Consider the following 20,481-nt stretch of genomic DNA (forward strand, 5'->3'; position numbering starts at 1 on the left):
TAACTAGACCTTAACTGTTGCAGCGGTGTTTATTTAGGCAATTGCCCGTACCACTTTGATTAAAATTCCAGGCGACAGAGGTGTTCCCGCAAGATCGTATCAGCTCTGCACACGCATTGACAACCCACGAAAACGGGACCAGCAGTGAAAGTTGGACCGCCGTTCCAATGGAATCTGTTGCACGATCAGACGAGGAGGTGGTACACATGGAGTGTGACAGTAAGTTTACAGTCGTGATCATCCACCCATGTGAAGATTTATGTTGCTATGGCTGAGCTTGCTGTAGGGCGTATACAATGTACAGGACGCTCCTTTTCATAAAAAAACTGCATTGTGCTTAGAGCTATCCATGAAACAGTACTGCACGAAAATACCTAGGCGCAAAGCCGCAAAGCATTATAAATGGTCAGCTTTAGCTCCTCATCATTGGTGTTGATCAAAGCAACGTGATGCTACCCTGAAGTAATCTTATACCCCTGTCAAGCGGGCAAGTTAAGTGCACTTACGGGGAGTGCGCTTTGGCATCCCGAGTGACACTTTGGGCTAGGCGGTGCTAAACGGGAAAGCAAATTGCACTCGTAGTAAAGGCGATAAAAGGTCACTTCGATATACTGTTGCGTGTACGGATGCCACAACAGTTACGCCAATACTGCAAGGAAGCTTCCAAGTGTGGAGTTTTATCCATTCCCGTGGAGGTCATATGAGGACGAACGGAGAGAATGCTGGATCAGAGCGGTGCAGCGTGCAAGGTAAACAACGCCTTTGTTTGTTTCAGAGGGTTGCGATTCTTTGCATTTGCGGTAAAAATTGCAAAGTAGTTGCATTTTTTTTTTGTCATCGACAGCCCCGATGGAGAATTGTGGCAACCGGTGCAGGGCCAAACATGCATCTGCAGTGCCCATTTCGGGGGAAATCGCAAAAGCACCATCGCCAATCACCCTGCTTACGTGCCAAGCATATTTCCGTCGTGCTACGGAAGGGGTGACAGCGCCTTACCAGAATCAAAACTGGACAGATTCGACAGGTGAGCACTGCATAAGGGCTAGTGATGTGCCGTTTAAGTTTTCATGCGGGACTAAGAGCTCTGTTCTCTGTTTTTGCACAACACTCGAGCGCATGTGTCGTTCTTGCTCCCCCTCTTGGTTGGCAATCGCGGTGAATAAAGAGTTGGAAGTTGGCCTGTCCCATCTCGCTTACTGTGTGTTGTCCTTTTTGGTGCTACAACTTTTTTCGGAGCTCTGTTTTTGTTGCCTAACGCTGCTAAGCTTGTTTTTCTGTTTTGGCTGGGTTGCGCACGGCTCACACAGTTTAGGTTCTGTTGTGCACCAACGTGCTTGCGCGCCCAAATTTTCTGGAGCTCAGCAAAGAAGCCAGTCACTTCCAGCGGAGGCAGTGGAAAGCAATTGTCACCCTCGGGCTCTCAGTGCAGTTGTGGAGATGAACCTCAGGCACCAATGGCATCCTGTAGTGCATCTGTGGTGAGCGAAATTTTATTACAACTCACTGTAGTGGTTTTATTAATGTAACTAGTTTTGCATGTTATTCATTAGTGATGCAAGAGAATGGTGTATTTTACTGTATCCAGAGAGAGAGCAAAGATAAACTTTTATATTGCTCCGTAATTTTGGTCGCACATGGCTCCAGACTTGCTGGACAGCGCTGCCTCCCATTGCTCTGATTTAGCGCTGTGTATTTTGGAAGGTAGCCTTATGTTTTGGCAACCTCATCTAGTATGATGCACAGTTGGTTTGTCCCCGCATCAGGGGCATTTGCTGTCATAATGTGTGGGATGAATTTTGTTTTAAATGTGGACGGCTTGTTTTGCTTACCTCTGGCGTGTTTTCATTGGTGCCTATTAGTCAATGCCCATTCTTGATTTATCACGCCACTAAGGGTGGCCTTCTACATCTTTCTTTCCAGGTGACTCAGACTGATGAAGACTTTTTTGGAGGCTTTCTGTCTCTGACGTCACAGGGCTCAGCTTCAACACAGGTCGCCCAAAGTGATGCCATCGACTGTGGTACACAATAAGACATGTTGACGGGCTAGTTGGTTTTTCATCTTGAAAGTTGGGAAAAACCCACCTAGGAGCAAATAATTTCACAGGGACACAAAAAAAACGAGAAGACAACGGACAGGCGCCATGGCGCCTGTCCGTTGTCTTCTCGTTTGTTTTTGTGTCCCTGTGAAATTATTTGCTTCACAAACGAGAAGACAACAACAACGAGAAGACAAAACAACAACAACGAGAAGACAACGGACAGGCGCCATGGCGCCTGTCCGTTGTCTGCTCGTTTTTTTTTATGTCCCTGTGAAATTATTTGCTCCTAGGTGGGTTTTTCCCAAGTTTCAAGATGTGGTACACAAGCTGACTCCTGCAAAAGGTCTTCCTCCACTGGGCCAGACGAGCAAACATGCACATTTCTTGGCCGCCACTCCCTTGTCGAAAAGCAGGGTGCCTTCAGAGAATTGTGCGGGGTGAACACCAATGTACTCGCTCTTTTAATGTCGGTGCTCTCACCTATTGCTGTGAGAGAAGTTGATGCGCCAGTTTTGCAAAAGCTGGCAAATTTCTTAATGAAAATGAAACTTGCAGTGTCTTGTGCCAGTATCGCAGTGCTTTTTGGGCTTCATCGTACTACAATAAACCGGATATTTTTTTGTTTTAAGTAACCAGCTAAGCACAATGCAGAGGCGGATACCCTGCCCATCACTCGAAACTGTTCAGGCAACAATGCCTGCTTGTTTTAGGCTCGACTACCCACGCTGCCAATACATCATTGACTGCACTGAGCGAAGAACGGAAGAGCCAGCCACTGTGGAGCAAAGGCGTGCTCTTTTTCCTCATTACAAAGGTGGCTATATTTTAAAATTTTTGATTGGTGTATTGCCAAATGGTACAGTTAGCTTTATATCGCAAGCCTATGGAGGCCATGCTTCAGATACTCACATTACTATAGATTCAGGCTTCCTGGACCGGATAGAGCCTGGAGATGTCTTAGCTGATAAAGGCTTTCCTGGCATAAAGGCACCGCTACATAGTCAAAGCGGTATTGTGGTTCTGCCTCCCCTTTCAAAGGGAAATGCACAGATTACCTTGAAGAGTGATCCAGAGAGTTAGGTTGTTCAATATTCTGAATTCAAGGGAGCCAACTGACCTGCTTGGTTGCACCTATTTTAATTCAGCATGTGGTGATTTTGCTTGCTTTGATACTGGCAATACAGAACACAAGTTCTTTATTGCACCAAAACTGGCTTTATAGCAGGATACAATGTAGTGACCACATTTGGAGATAACGCTAGAGCCCTTGTGCTATATGATGTCAGTGCACGGTAAAGAACTCCAGGCGGCTGAAATTATCTGGAGCCCTGCACTATGGCATCCCTCATAGCCCTAGTTGCTTTGGGATGTGAAACCCCATAGACCAAGCCAAGCCTTCAAAAACAAGAGTTGGTAATAATGGGCCATGATCCATTTGGTCCTTCATTACTGCACTGGCCAACCGCAGCAGCACACTAATTCAACCAAGCAGAAGGGATACAATTTCTTGAACTTAACCCTTTATTGACGAGTGTTGCCCACAGGCAACACACCAGAAAATATTTTTTCTTGTACAGTTTCGGTTTCAAAAGCTTCCTATTCACTCCAAGCTCTGCCCATGTTACTCCTACATGCATATGCGGTGCCATCTTATGTATAATAAGGAAACTGAGGAAGAAAAAAAAGAAGATTGGCGCGCAAATCTCTGCAGAGCAATCGACTGCACGACTTCAGTTTGTGAGTGCCAATTTCCTGGTAAGCACTCTTTTTCTTTGTGGCTTTTTGCAGTTGTTTAGAAGAATGCCTGTGTTTGCTCTTTGTTGAGTTGAGTTTGAGTGAGCTTAATATCCTCAGCAAGTTAACAATTCATACCTACTATTTCTTTACGAAACGTGCCCCCTATGTGCTCCGACTAGGGCTTTATTCATCACAAATTGGTTGCCGACTAGAAAGCTGACAGATGTGCCAAGTGTACTGTTCAGAAAAGCACGGTAGTACTTGCAGTGCATAAAGGGTGTGCTTAAAAAATTACAGGAGATGGTAATTGGCAGCACTAGCTAGCATCGAGTAAAATGGCATTAGCAGACATTAAAAATACCTCCAGGTTCCCTTCCATATCAGCTGCCAATTTACTTTAAATGCACGATAGGAAATGCAGTGCATATGTATACATCTGTCATGCAAAGCAACACACTGAGTGCATCTTGAATTAAAGAAACTGCTATAACAGTTTATCGTTACTTTCGTTTATAATAATTAAATTGCTTCAAATACCATATTTACCTTTGAAACCATGGGGTCAGTGGCGCCTCTCCCAGTCACATCATTGCTACTTAGTTCTTCCGTTTGTCTGACAAATGTGTTGAGGAAGAGAGTCATATCAGGATGCACCTGACCATACCACAAAGCGGACAGGAGCACATTTTTTTGCTGCATACGTGGTGGAAGCTCGTTTATGGTCAACTGTATTGGCCAGAAGGAGTATTTTGAAGATTTGAAGACTGAGCTGCCATCGGCATTGAAGGTAAGGCTCAGGTCATCTGAGGACAAGTTTCGCTTAAATTCCTTGTACACTGACCCGTCTGTAATATCAGACATCTCGTCTGTGTCTAGTTCGTGCCTCAGGTTGATCGTTTGGAGCCTATCGTGAAGTATGTTGGCAACTGAAGCATCCTTGAGGAGTGATGACAGCTGTTGTCGAACAGGCAAAGTTATAAAAAAATGTGCGTCGAGCGACACTCGCCTGCCACTGCAGTGGCGTCCGCACATGGAGCAGCTTTCCTGCACTGCACACAATTTCTCCCAGCAAGATCTCCTGGAACTTCTGCAACAAGCTTCATGCACGGCGAGCTGTAAAAATGGAACTTCGCCTTATCAATTCCAACTCCAACGCTTTTCTTAAAACGATACTTCATCGATGGAACATCATGTCTACCAAGAATATATAATATGTCTTTGAAGTGCTTTGATTGCTTTCCATGACAATCCATGCTCAATGGCAAAATTCGCAGTCAGTGTAAGTCCTCAACAGTTATATCGCTGCACTGCGTCTGAACTGACGTCTCACGGGCTTCGCAAAAATCACGCTACTGCTTGTGATCGCTTGACGATGTTGGAGTCTCCGCAGGACCTGGCCAATTGTAGCTGCCGTCAATAATCGTCCCCATCATGATGGGTGGCCTGTGGTGATGCCTGCACTGGCGATGGTGGCCGGGGAGATCCTCGCGCTGTTGACGTTGGGTGCGTATCTCTTGTACTGGCGACGACTGCCGCGTAGGCCCTTAAGCTGGAGACGGTGGGCGCACAGACATCCGTAGATAACTTCTGGTGGAACACGGAAGGCCAGCATCGCTGCTTGGGTCACGGGTACCACCGGTACCGCTTATTCCTGCGACCCATTTTCTCACCTCACTGTGACAATAATGCTACGGCCATCATCCAAACAGCACTTGAACGTCGACCAAAGATAATCCCTAGGCCTATTACCTAAAGAAAGGGATTGCTGTTGATGCTAGGATTTGGATATGTGGCTTTCCCTTTGTAATGGGCGGCCCTTACGAAAAAAAAAAAAAGAAAATTCCGCAAGTTTCCTAGCCTATTTTGCAGGAGGCCCTACAGTTACAGAAAATAATTCACTGCACTACAATCGCCTAGTTCGACAAGCCGGACTGATGATAATGCCGATGTGGCCATCCCTGAGCAACTCATGGTGCTGATTCAGGAGTAAATGAGCACAACCAGTTATTAAAACTTAATAAATAACTGTGCACAAATTGTTTTGTTGTCTAACAATTCTGCAAAACTTGCTCACTGGTCGACTTCCTTTTTTTGTCCGAAGTTGTTTGCATGGACTCCTGGAGATAGCAACATTGGGTACTTGTGTATGCTTTTTCTTCCTGCCTTTCTTCGGTTTGTGCTTGACTTGGATAAAAAATTGAACGTGATTCCTGCAAAGGACAGCACTAACTTCAACCCGGTACACAACACCGACTTCAGTACGGGGGCTGTGTATATAGCGTTTTGGCAAGACCCAGTGGACGGTAAGGACAGTGGTTTCTACAGCGCCCAAAAGACCTGATGCTAGGAGTTCGGCCATGCGAACTGGGTTAATTATTGTACTGGGTTAATGTACGATGCCTCGCTTTGATTTTACTTTGACAGTTTACTACTTCAGTGCTTTTCATTATTGTATTTTCAAAAATATGGAATTTATTTTAATGCAGTGGACACAAAACTAGATGGAACTAAGCAAGTGGATGGCAAGAGTGCAGCAGATTTGTTACATTTTCAGCCTACTTTAATGATTTATCAGTCAGCTTATCATGGCCTCATATAAGCCTTTTATGGAAATTGCGGCTAGCTTTACAAGGGCTTGGTTATGTTGGAAATCCACTGTTCTGTGTATTCCCTTTCCCTTCTGTCATCTCCTTTGCACTGTTGTTAACAGTATGTTTCCCCAACAAGCCCAAGATTTCATGCAAGTACTTGCTGCGAATTTTTTTGCATTGAGAAAACATGAAATGTTTTAATATATTCTGTCATTTCGAGGCTAAGCCTGCTCAATGTTTTTTTTCCAGAACTTCCTTGCAGTCCCACGTTTCCATCTTTAGAGCAGGCCACAGCTGTTTGTATACGTAAGTATGTACAGTCTTTGTCAAAAGTAACCAGGCTGCATGGTTTGCATCTCATTCGTATAGTAGATTCCTCACGTCTTCCCAACAGATAAAAAAAACTTCTTTGAAGGTGAGGGCAGGGGTTCTCCTCACCATACAGAGATTTAGATCTTGAGGGCTCGCATAATAGCTTTACTATAGGAATCAGAAGTAAACCGTGCAGCCTCGTTACTTTTGACAAAGACTGTACCTCATGCTTGCATGAGTCGGGAAAGCTAACGTTTCAAATACAGCAGGCTTATATTAACTGCAATCTGGTCCAACTGCAGAACCTACGGCCACCCCGAATCGTTTATGGGAACAAGAGAAGGCTGCATGCTGTATGTTTTCCATACGCTGCAATTTCCACCACAGAAAGCGACCTTTTATAATGACACAGTCCTATCGATTGCAGTGCCACGCTCAGCAGAATCTGTATAGCTGCCTCGTTTACGTAAGTTTACTGCTTCATATAGCACTTCATGGCTCAACACCTCAAAAAACAATGTTTCAAAAATCATTTTTAATTACAGCAGCACAGAAGAACTTCACATATTTGGACGAGGGATCTGTGAGTAGCAGTACTTTTTGTTTTGACTTCCACAGATCATGCCTAGTAGCGATAGCATCATTGCAAACGACATGAATAGGTTATCATAAAGCATGCATTTGCCTTTTCCTTTGTTGTTCTCTCTTCCTTTTGTTATAGTTTTTATGAGCACTCACTTTTTTTTACACACAAGTTGTGTACGGTGAACACTACAGTATGTGCACTTTTTATTTTCACCTGCATTGCATGTTGCATGGTGAAAGCTTGTTTGTCGTGTGGTTACTTTTGCCTTCATATTTTTGTGCTAAAGGCGCAATGTAAACTGTACAGCATGTTATGTTTCTTCTCAGTTTCACCTGTCAAAAGGTATTATCATAAGTGCAGCTTGAGCAGCAAACATCTTCCAGAATAAGAAAGGCACATTGGTGTGTAAAGATACCGCCCATGCCATATGGGGTCCTGACACACTAGCAGTCCGCAGCGTGATGGGAGTTCATAACCGGTTACATCAAGCAAATCAGTTCAATACCCAAACAAGCAAACCAGTCGAAGTGTGGCCAAAAAACTACCGCATTCTCAAAATGTGTAACTTTGCCATGAGCTCTTGTATCAGACTTTCAAGTAATGAAGCACACAAAGTTATTCAGGAACATTTGCAGTGTTTAGTTCTGTATTAAGTTTTCTGATTATATTCATTGAAAAAAAAAAGCATTTTCTATGGCCTTTTTTCTCTACAATTTGTAGGTCCATTATCTGTCTATTACCAGGAAACATCGGAGCACGAAAGCAGTGCCAACAAGGTCACAGAATGTACAAGGGAAGATGACACTGTTGCGGCCCTTCTTTCTGCTTGATGCCCAAGGCGTGGAGAGTGCTGCTGTCGAGAGACCCTCCAGCAGTTCAACCAGAGCCAGACTGCTTCTGTACACAAGGCTGCAGCAGGTTGATCCACGCATAGCACCTAGCACCAGTACCACTCTCATTGACATGTTTCATAGTGATACTTGCGTTAAAGCCTTCACAGGTGTAGAGAATATGAGGCTTCTGATGTGTATTGCTGATGCTGTGGCTGAAATTGACAAACTGAAAACAGAAAGAAGTGTACTAGAAAGGGTGACAATAGTGCTTGTTCGCTTGAAAACCTTTCTCTCTTTTAGGTGCTTAGCCACATTATTTGTAGTGTCAGAGGAGACAGTGCACCGGTATTTTTATGGCACCATCCGCTCCCTGGCAGCTGTCCTGGAAGCGGCTATCCCATGGCCAAGCAAGGCAGAAGTGCAACACAATCAGCCTCAATGCTTTGTGGCATACAAGGATGTCAGAATCGTGCTTGAGTGCACACAAGCTGAGGTGGAAAAATCCCACTCTGTGTCCTGCCGCATTCTGACATATTCACACTATAAAGTTGTTCACACAATGAAGGTTTTGATTGATGTATCACGAGGTGCACTCATCAGATTTTTGAGTGACTGTTTTGGAGGCTGTGCCTCTTATAAAGCGAGTGCAGAGGATACAAATATCTTGGACAGACTAGAGCATTTTAAGGATGATGTGACGGTGAACAAGTGGTTCAATGTCAACAGTAGACGTGCTGCCTTGAAAATTGGTGTTGTGCAGCCTCCATTTCTGCGGAAGAAGGCACAGTTTTCACCAGAAAAAGCAGCAAAAACTCTTCAAATTGCACGGGCTTGTCTACATGTTGAACGGGCGATTCAGCGCTTGAAGCTGTTTACATTGCTGAAAGGCCCATTGCCCTGAGAAATTGCGGCCATTGTTGATGAGGCAATGATCATCATAGTGGGAATTGTTAATTTGTTTGCACCTTTGCTCACAGACAAAAGATTTCAGGGGTTCTTGTTATTCAGATGAGCATGCAGGCAGTGACGTGTGGGGGTTTATGGCTCAATAATTTCAGCTAATTGCTCACGTCTGAACAATAAATGCATGGAATATTTTGTATATTTTTGTGTAAGTGACCACAAGTACATTGCGTATTACCTATCACAGTTTGGTATGCACACGCACAGAGTTATACCCCGGTCACACGGTATATGTAATGTCATTCGAAACGAATGACATTACGTGTTAATGGCGTTTTTTTTTTTGCTGCTACATGAGCATAGCAAATGACATTTACAGGTAATCCCATTCGCCCAGTGAATGTGCTGTCCAAACTCATTCACTGGCGATTTGCATACTTTTGACGCCAGCGGCTTGCCAATATTTCGCAAAAATCAGTAAGCAAGAACAATGTATAATTGAAGTAAACGTTGTAAACAATTGGTAAAATAATTATTTGATTATATTTTCACATAAAGCACGACATCTGAAGCAATTTACGCAACTATACTCTTCTTCCCAGTCGCCGACGGCTGCTGTCAGCCATGTGGCCACGTTTGTATGTCGTTGCCGTCGTCGGCGAAGCGTGGGTGGCGTAGCAGCGTGCTCTTGCATCATATCCTACCCTCCAGCAGTGTTTTTCGCCATGGAAGAAGGCTGTTCAGGTTCCGCTTCGACAGCACAGTGCGAAAAACAAGGCGCACTGCAGCGACGAAGAAACACACGCTCTTATCAAGGTTTGGGAGGATCACCTGAGTGATTTACGGCGGGCTAAGTGCAACATGCGCGTATACGTAGCGATCGAAGAGTGCTTTTATGCTCAAGGTATTGAAAAAACAGTGGAGGAGGTGAAGTCGAAGATCAAGAACCTCGGGGACAGGTACTGGTAAGTGAAAACTTTCATTTTGCTTTGCAAGGCGCCTCTCATTCACTGCATGCTGCCGGTCACCGCATTCAGCCACGAAGGTGCCCACCCGCAGCGTCACACGCTGTTTAGCGGAGTATATACTGGTAGACACATACGTCGATTGAATTTTTTTGCGCATGCCGATCCTCCTCGCGTACTGAGCAGCTCATGCGAGTACCACGCTTGACAACAGTACCGAAAACAATGGTCCTCCATTTTGCCGTGTGCCCGGCGCTAATTAGAAATAATGTGGCGTCAGTCTGTAAATGCCCTTAGTCGCAGTCAAACATACGCTGCTACATTGCAATGATATGTGCATGTACTATAGCTTAGATTGTAAATGCTGCTTGGTGCATTTGCGCGTAATTTTTATCACACGACCTCAGTGTTTATTTTGACTTCGTGCTGTCGGCACTACATAGCTCTTTTCGCAAGGAATCTTGCTTCTACCTTGCGTTTCTCATGTCAAACCATTCCCCATGGCCACTGCCTGGTGCATGAAACACGGGAAAATTTATTCCTTTTGTGCAAAAGCACAGAGTTTCCAAAGTGTTCGTTATAGCTTTGCTCCCCTTATTGAGTCGTACTATAAGCGGTGAAAGTAGGATAAATGCAATACATTGCTGGGCAGATATCACTGCCAGACTGAATTTCGACGAGTCGCTACTTTCCTAGTAGCGCTGACGTAGTGGAGATCTCGAAAGATTTAATGCCACTGCAACATTGGCATATGTTTCTTGCAGGATGCTCAGCCGAAAAACTACTGGGCAAGGTGCCATTACATGGTGCTTTTATAAAGACATAGCGAGGTTTCTTGGCAACCTGCCCGTCAATAATACCAGCCTCGTTGATGAGACGACTTGTGACTATGGTGCTACTGTTGCAATGGTAAGTGCATTTATATATAAAACAACACGCGATTCCTGTGAACCAAGAGCGAGAAATACTTTTTCCGTTTTCTATCACTTTTCAGGAAGGAGACGCATTGATTCTCTGTTGCATGACACATGGGGAGCATCGTATTTATTCATTTCCTACTATCGACAATATTAGTTTACACAGAGTAGAATCCCAGAAACAACCAGTAGATTCCATACATGCAAGAAGTCTCAGTCACTGATAGGTGTATTTACGGCTCTGTGGAGGAGGTTATGCGTTTTACTCTAGAGAACAATTGCAATTTTCATTTCACTGCACGAATGGCAAAAGTTGATCCCCTTTCAATAAACCTTGCTGTTTTAACATCACAAGGACGTTTGAGAAATTCATTTTTGTGTGAATGCATATTGAGAAGAAGCCATGCTGATGCTGCAGAAAGCATGCATATAAGCAAATATCATCTTGCGCTTTTATAGTGTGTACACACAACCACCGCTTTACTCTGATTTCACCCTTTCACTAACAGCAATGAAAATGCCATTAAAACATCTTTAGTTGCAGATGGTCTGAGTGCGTGTTATGACATTTTTTTATTCTTCTGTTTGGCAGGCTAGCTGTCTTCCGATGCAAATCACCCAGATTATGTTCCTTCTGTGTTTCCTTACCGAATGCAGGGAAACTCAAAGCAGAAGATCGCCAGATTCCAACGTGCTCAAAAGAAACTGCCTTCTGAACAAGCACGTAGCACTGCTGTGCCCTACCTTTCAACGTGCCCAGGTGCCTGTACCAACCCTGGCAACAGTCCTAGAAATACTTGTGATGCTGGAATAAAAAACAACCCTCACAACAAAGGACATTGAAGCTCTGCTGGAAGAAAATAAGTTGATGAAAAAAAAGACTCATCAAAATGAAGCAAAACCTTGAAACTGCTGAAAACAGATGTGCTGCGAAGGAGAATAATACCCCTGTCACACGGCAAATTTAATGTCATTCCCATCGAATTACATTCGTTCAAGATGACATTAGTTTGCTTCCACACGAGACAATATAATGTCATTCGATGAAAACGACATTCCCCATCTAATGAGCTTAGGGAACTCATTCGCATTCGCTTCCCGGTCGAATGCGTAGCCTCAGCACCAGCAACCTAGTGGAGGGCAGCGTTGGTAAACAAAATGCAGTGCATTATAAATGTGTAAAAGTAATTTATTTTATTTTTCATAAGTACGTGTTATGTTTACAATGTCGAAAGGACAACAGCACGTAAACGCAGAGAACTACCCTCGTTTCAGGCTGCCCCAGCGGTCATGTGACCATGTTTGATGATGGTTTGTTGTGCTAGTGTTGTAGCACGTGTAGCTGCGCTACGGTCGGCTGCCCAGCGATAGAGAGCGATGCGGCCACAGCCACTTCTGAAATCGAACCGAAAAACCGTGCGCAGTGGACGAAGGAAGAAACCTACGCTCTCATAAAGGTCTGGGAGGAACACTTGGGAGACCTGAGGCGCATGAAGAGAAAGGTGTACGCTGCGATTGCCGACGCGCTCCATGCCTCCGACATTGACAAACCGCTTAAGGCGGTGAGAAGCAAAATAGAAAATTTGGGCAACAAACAGAAGTGAGCACAATTCTTCTCAATTGTGATGTAACCGTGCAGCGATTGTTCGGGTGATGCTGGCAATCGTTTCTCTCTGAAAGGGCTGTACTGCTGCATTGCAGTGGCCCCGTCTTAGTGGCGTTATACAAGGTGTATTTATGCAATCACAGGCGATCACTTCTTGAAGCGGACGCTTCGGCATATAAGTAGAGCTTATTTTGTTACTATTGGCTTGCACATAGTTTTTTTTCTACCCGTGGCCTTGTTATGCGTGTGCATCGCATGCTCGGCATGTTGGCGGGAAAATGATGTAGATCGTCCGTATTCCGCATCCTGGCTGTAGATGCCGATTCACTTCTGCAATTGGTTTCCCAGGCGCGGCAGAAACGTGCTATGTCGAGGGACATGTTCAGCGCACGATATGAAAACATTGTGCATTTTGTAGTCTGCGTTTTCGGTAGTGTTGTACGTGCTGCCGCGGTTTTACGTTTTGTAATTCCAAAAGCTAAAATGAGCCGGCCTCTTCATGCACTAGCTTCACGGCATAGGCCGAGTTCGGCCATTACCTGGTCATTGTCCGGTCAGTGTTGTTACAACTTTCAAAGGGTCGAAGCAGGTACGGGTCAAGCACCGATAGCACTTGCCAGCTGTACTCAAAACCTGCGTTTGCACTTTGAGTGCAGATTACATTGTGACGGCAAGTTTATATAAGCACGTCCATCGTTTACAAAGCCGCTTTACCTCAGAAAATCTTGCTATGCAACAATTGGAAGAGTAATCACGGTCACGATATGCACTCACCTAACATACGACACACAACGGATAAATATGACACACACTTGTGCTCACGGCAATGGCGGCTGCACTAGGAGCGATTTTCTGCTGGTGATGCAAATGCCTTGTGAGCAGCGCCCTCGATCGGCGACTGTTGGCCGTCAATGAAAACGGGTCTTCCCTCTTCCCGTGGCGAGCTGCCGGTGCACAGTACACTAGACAGCTTCTTCGCCTGCACCAGCACTACACATATCACGATGATGATGATGCAGAAGTGTGCCCTGCTTTTAACAATACATTGTTTTATACATTTATCTTTATCTCGGATGTCGCTTGGCTTGTCAGGACAACTATGAACAGTGAACGCCTCATATCCGCAGTGGAGGTGCGCCCCTCTCTGTGGCTTGCGTGACACAAGCTGCACAAAAATAAATACCGTATTTTCCGGTTTATAAGACGCGGGTTTTTTTTTTCAAAAATCTTGCTGGTGCGTCCTATACAAGGGTGCGTCTTATATGCGAATTTTCTGTTTTTTTTTTGCGAGTTCAGAAATTACTCAGGTTCATGTTCAAGCTTTTTTCACCTAAAAAATATTACTACCAACAACGCGGTTGTCACATGGTTAATACTTCAATATGGCGACCGCCGTGCGCAACTTTTTTAGGCGAACTTTAATGAAACGGCGGGGTTTGACCACTTCCGGGATCTTAAACACGCGGCCATTTCGGAGAGCCCAAGCAAAGGTAATGTGAAATGCCAAAAGATGGCGACAGTCGCGCTTCTCGCCATTGTCAAGACAAGCCAAGAGAAGCCGGTGTTTTTTTTTAGTCACCCTTTGCAAGTACGTAGTGCGAAGAGAATGCTTTAGACGCGTTGCCTTTTCGATAGCGCATCCGAAGATGAAGACTTTGAAGGTTTTATGTAAAAATAAATTGTTATGGACATAGAGTTCTTTCGCTTTTTTTTCTTTTGTGCTAAAACGTCGGCTGGTATGGCGTGAGAGTTGCCTTTTTCGATCACTTAGCGTTGCTTAAGAACTCATACGTACGGTGTTGCGATGGTCGCATAAGCATGTTTAATTAAGCCTCACTAGCCTAACTGGGTAAATTGGGGTGCGTCTTATACACGGGTGCGTCTTATACACGGGTGCGTCTTATATACCAATTTTTTCAATGACAGCCTGCATATATGGTGGGTGCGTCTTATACAAGGGTGCGTCTTGTACACCGGAAAATATGGTACGTGAAGGCCGCGCTCTGGCAGGAGGTGCCGGCTGAAGTACTGCCGGGAGTGCCTTTTGAAGGTAAGCCGACGCATTGTGTTATGACTGGCACTGGACAACTGAAATCTGCGTTTCCTCGTCTTTCAATCATGCAGACAGTACAGACCAAGTACAGGGGCGCTGGAAGTCTCTGCGGGACTAATTCCGCCGCCTATTCACCGCCGAAAGGAACGGAAAGAAAAGCAGCGTAGGCAGAGAGTTGGTAGAGGCCTTTGAGGTAGTGTGGCCACACAATGAGCAGCTGCTCTTCTTGAGGGATGCCATGAACACCAGGCCGTAAGTTAACAGATATAAAACTTCTTGCTGTAATGAACTTTTCTACAAGAGGCATGCATGCAATGCCGCGATCTCGCCGTGGTAGCGATCCATGTGCGCGCAAAAAATGCTGTTTGACGTATCGCGCTTTTTAGTTATTTAGAAAAAGTAAGCGTGACGGTATTGTGAATTTACCTGCACATACTAAATGCCTGTTCCTTTCATGTGACCAAGTGACAGTTTCGCTTGCTGTTGTTGACTACTTGTTATAAATTCGATACAGATCATGTGTTACACGATCATTAGGGCAGCATGTAACCTGGGAAAGCCAATTTAATGACTAATAAGAAGGGTTTCATTGCAAGCCGCTGAACCACAGCTATGAGACAATGAGATGTCTATGAAAATCAAGAACTGTAAATGCACGTGGAGTTCAGGTGCCTCGTTAACTGCTGGTTACTTCGTAGGTAACTGTAGACCAAATAGGTGGCAAAATTATCTGCTATGGGCAACCTGTGCTGCCTAGGTGGCGCTGCTAAATTAAAGCCCCTTGGACATGCCGCGTCATCTCGTGAACAAATCATAAAACCCTAGTAGGACGGCGCGAGGGGTCCTGTGTAGCGTGGTCGGCGAGCTTAGCATGGCCTTCGGCTTGTAACATCTTTTTCGCTTTGTCTGTGTTGTGAACCACAGCTTACTGAATGACGCTTCATTAAGATTCAAACAGTGACTTGATTGCCGTAGCCCTCAGCGAACTGAAGTGTCATACACACTGCAGCGGCTGTCATCATGCGCCAGTGATACTGCAGTATGGTTTTCGGAAAATAGTTTCCGATCTCAGTGATATCTTTTACGGCGGCGCACTTGAGAAGGGCCGGAAGCTTTGTACTGCGAAATATGTGTACGCAGTAGAGGAAACTATCCCGGCTGTTGGCGGACCGTCGTACTGCGTGCGAAGTGCCACTCGCAAGTGAAGAAGCCTCATACGATATAAAGATTCAAGTAAGTGAATTTTCACGTATTAACTTTACAAGTTAAGCATGGTAAACATGTGCACATTGCCACATGTTTCGCGCTTTTCTTGAACTATATTTATGCCGCGTCCTTCCGTTTCGATCGATGCGCACCGCTCCGCAGTTTAGTGTGTACGGCCGGCGCTCATGATATTTATGGCCTCTGTTTATTTTTTTAAGCTGATTGCAGGGCGCGAGATCCACGGCGTGCCATGCACGTGCAAAGCAGGGGCTGTTGGCACGTGTAAACATGCTGCGGCTGTGATGCTTTACGTGAACGACGGTGATGAACCGTCGTCAACTGACAAGCTGCAGGTTTGGGGCCGCCCTGCTTCTAAACCGGACACCTCGAAAAAAGGAGCCCATCGAGGATCTTTTTGGAGGTAAAATAAATGAAAGGCATAAAATGACTGCAGCATTTTATGTTGCCACTACGTATTGTTTATTTATGCTGAAAGCTGCCCTGCACACAGCTTCATTAGTTTTAAACTTGTTATAGAATCATTCCAGCCACTAGCATCTGCTTTGCATTGCTGATTTTCATGTGCTTTCTTCGCTCCACCCCTAAAGTCCTTTCATGAACCGCCAAACCGACTCGTTGAGATCATAGCCACTGAGTTCGGTTTTCTTTTTTTTATGTAAGTCAGCCCAGCATTCTGAACCAGCTCGTTTGTTTTTTACGGTTGTATTACCATCATGCAAGAATATTTAATTATGAAATAATGCTCGGTGTATATTCATATTTTTTTGCAGGGTACTCAGCTATAGTTACAATAAAAGCCTCACATTTTCGTGAATCTGATGTTGGTTTTATGCGTCCTAGTTGATTTTTTTTTCCAGAGTACAAGCCTGTATATGTAGGAGCCAAGGCTCCGAAGGAAGAGCCACCATCATATGTTCTATCGCACTTCCCAGACATTAACAGCAGCATGCATGCTGCCCTGCACATTCAGCAGGTTGGCAACAGGCTGCGGCAGCGGTAGCCCATATAGTATTAATGATCACTAAAATTTTTCCATATGAAGTTGAATCATGCTTAGTGCTGCTTTTAAAAAGAGCACTGGCAGCTAGGACATCAATGAGATGTTAGGTGTCAGTGCAGGCTGAGGAGTAGAAGAGCCTGTGCTGTACCCAAGTGCCCCACAATGACAGCAAAAGGGGAAGCATGAGGGTGAAGCATGAGAGGCCAGCTCAGTGTTAGAAGGGCATCGTGACATGCCTTGAGAAGGGCATCTGGTTGATATAGAAATTTTGTGACCATTCCACTGTTACAAGAGGCACCATATCGTGTGAAGCACAAACAGCACGGCTTTTTTTGTGGGCTGTTCTTATTTTTTAGCATTTGTTACTGTGCGCACATACTAATTGGCTAAGTCCAGCAAGGTAGAGCCATTTTTCTGAAATTATTTGCCCATCGCACTGTTAATGTCCACGCTTAAGTTCTGCAGTTATGTTCAAGTTTTAAATGATTTTGACCTTGGTGCTGTGGCAAGTGCTAACACTGAGTTTTAAGTCAGAATGCACTCGGTAAACAATGATAATTTGTACATTATGTACGTTCCTTTCAGTTCGGCATGCCATTTTTCTTTTTCCTGCAGGTACACCTGGCCAATGGCCACGAAATATCGAAAGAGGCGTACGATACTCCCATGGCGCTGCCAAAAGATTCACTGTTTGTCAAAAGAGCGGCAACCACATTGTGGTCAACAGAAGTGCTGGCTCAGCGCAGCTTCACAGGAACGCTGTCAAACAGACTCCTGGCGGAGGGTGGGGACAAGGCCCTGCAGAAGCCACTGACGCTGCTGAAGGTGGAGACGATAAGGGGTAATTATTGTATTCTACTGGGGTTAGCACATGTGCATATTGTCATATTGCATTAAAATATGAAAGGAGGCTATCTAGACCTTGGCAATAGCTCATGAGAGGGTAATAATTATAAAACACTATTTGACTCATATTAGAATGTTAGTTATATGGGGTTTTATGGCGCATAAGCAACTAGGGCTATCATGCGCCAAACACAAGGTTTGATGATGTTATGTCAAGTGTACAGAGGTTACATTATAATAGATTTAAAACATTGGCTTTCTTTAGAAACGTACAAACAAGTGAAAACTCGACTAGTGTTTGCTCGCCTAAAAGCAATGCGGGATGAAATGGAATGTGTTCATTGTAAAATACCGTAAAAAATTTTTTTCTAAGTTCTTCGAGATGCGAACAAGAAATAAAAATGTGATTTACTGTGAGCTCCTCACCACACATTTCACACACAGGTTTGTCTTTTTTTGTTAATAAGAAGTTATGGGTGATGTGTGTGTGACCTATCCGTAAACGACATAAAATTACTTCGATAAAACGCTCTTTATGGCGGCATGATTTCCATTCTTTTAAAATGGGCTTTATGGTATGCAGCTTGTTGTGTCCTTCATTTTCCCAAGAAGCTTGCCACTTGGCTCTTAGTCTGCTATGCACTAACTTCATGTAATCCCTAGGAGGCAAATTCACATGTTTTATTTCCATGGTTCTGGTTTGTGCAGCACATGTCGGCTCTCTCACTGTCCCTAATGCCAATGTGACTGGGAACCCAGCAGAATTTTATAACATGTTTTTGTGCTGTGACCTTTACTATATTGTGCATGATGCTTCCAATCAGTGGCTCCGTGGCATTTTTGGAGTTTAATGCTGTAAGGACGCTCAGTGAATCTGTATAAATGATGCTGTTTTTGATGTTTTCATTTGTTATTTTCTGTATCGCAACACTAATAGCATAACACTCCGCGGTGAAAACTGTAGCACATGAGGGCAGTCGTACTGCCCTCATGTGCTACAGTTGGATTAGAATGGATCAGTTCATTGCATAGCTTCTGGTTGTGCACGAGAATTCATGTGCAGTCAACTACTTGACAGGCACAATGAGAAGCATTTGGTAAAGATAAAAACTTCCTACAGAGCTGAGCTGCAAGATGAGTGTATATGACATAAGCACTCTACATCTGTGGCTCTAATATTCAATGCAAATTGCGACTCTTTGCGGATGATTGTGTCATCTATAATGCAATAAGTAGCCCAACCGATAACCTCACTTTGCAACAGGACCTTGACATTATTGCATCATGGTGTGAAAAATGGCAGATGCCTTTAAATCTTACTAAGTGCAAATCGTTGTCCTTCACTCACAAACACACCTTGACGAATCACACTTACAGCATTTCATCAGTCCCTATAACCGTTGCAAAATCTTATAAATATCTAGGTGTACATCTCACATCAACACTTTCTTGGGTCACCCACATTAGAACCATTTGCTCCGACACTTCACGCACACTTGGCTACCTGAGAAGAAATCTGAAATCTGCATCACCTAACATAAAACAACTCGCGTATGAAACATTTGTGCGGCCAAAATTAGAGTATGCATCATCCATCTGGCACCCATGGCAATCGTATCTCACCATCGAATTGGAATCAATCCAAAATCGTGCAGCTCGGTTCATAACTTCATGTTACTCAAGAGAAGCCAGTGTCACCGCCCTCAAACAGTCCCTCCGTCTCTCAACACTAGAATCACGCCGCGTCGTTTCCCGCCTATGCTTACTTCATACATTTTATCATAACACAAGATCACGGCACGCTCTATTAGCCGCCCCACTACGAACGTCCTCCCGGCTTAGTCACGGTAACCCGATAGCACGCATCAGTGGCCACACGTCTGCTTACAACAACTCATTTTTCCCCAACGCAATAGCACTATGGCATTCATTGCCTAATGACATCGCTGCATGCACTGATCACAAAACATTCCGCGAGAAAATAAAAATTCACCTCACATAGATCTTGATCACTTCTGCGCTCTTTGTAGCGAGTATTCCTTGACATATCTTTAATAAATGATGTATAACCTGCTGAGAAACCCTGATATGACTACAACCCCTTTTATGTTTGTTTGTATGTTTGTTCTTTTATTGTTATGCATGTTCCCATCATCACCGTTGTAAACAAATATGCCCCCCCCTTATGTAATGCCTTCGGGCCTTTAAGGGATCAATAAATGAAATGAAATGAAATGAAACAACCAACGAACGTAACTTGTTTTGTGATGCTAAAATAGGCTGTTGTCACATGACAATGTTGAGCTGGAAAGTTAGGTTCTTAAGAGCTGTGCATTTATAAAACCTTTAAAGATGCACTGAAGAGGAATCTGAACCCGTCTTTTTGCCACAGGAACTCGATCTACACATTCCGAGCATTCATATAAACTTTGAATTATTGCCCTGTGCGGCTGATTTCCCTCATTTAAATCTGATTAGTGTCTGGCTCCCGCCTTTTTTTTTAATTCCCTGCATACAGTGGGAAGAGTCAGCCAACGCATGGAGTGCCTTGCAGGCAGTCACATGGCAGCTTCGCTTTCGCTTTTATTTTGTTCTTTACATTTCCATGGATAAATAAATCTATTCAGAGACTACATAGCTGCATATTAGGCCCATAGAAATAAAACTACGCATGGACTCTGCTTTCGCCGATCGCTACGTACCACTCCGCTGATGGCAGAGCGGCAAGCTGCCACAGGACTGGTTGAAAGGTTGGTCATTTGCACAGAGCATAGTTTCGAATACGGATTACAAGGCCACCATGTTTTTCAGTACGCGCAGAGCATAGTTTCGCAAACGGCTTTCACTGGCAACCATGGGTCGGC

At 44.4% G+C, this 20,481-nt stretch overlaps 2 pseudogenes; both read left to right on the top strand.

Annotated features, from left to right (window-relative positions):
- Nucleotides 1-2,505: 2,505 nt before the first annotated feature.
- LOC149345868 (uncharacterized) lies at nt 2,506-3,287 on the top strand (annotated as a pseudogene).
- A 1,047-nt stretch (nt 3,288-4,334) lies between these two features.
- On the top strand, nt 4,335-9,112 carry LOC149345869 (uncharacterized; annotated as a pseudogene).
- The last annotated feature ends 11,369 nt before the right edge of the window (nt 9,113-20,481 follow it).

The sequence above is a fragment of the Amblyomma mixtum genome, chromosome 4 (genome assembly GCF_055824585.1).
Source record: "Amblyomma mixtum isolate Tamu chromosome 4, ASM5582458v1, whole genome shotgun sequence".
In the NCBI taxonomy this organism is placed as follows: domain Eukaryota; kingdom Metazoa; phylum Arthropoda; class Arachnida; order Ixodida; family Ixodidae; genus Amblyomma; species Amblyomma mixtum.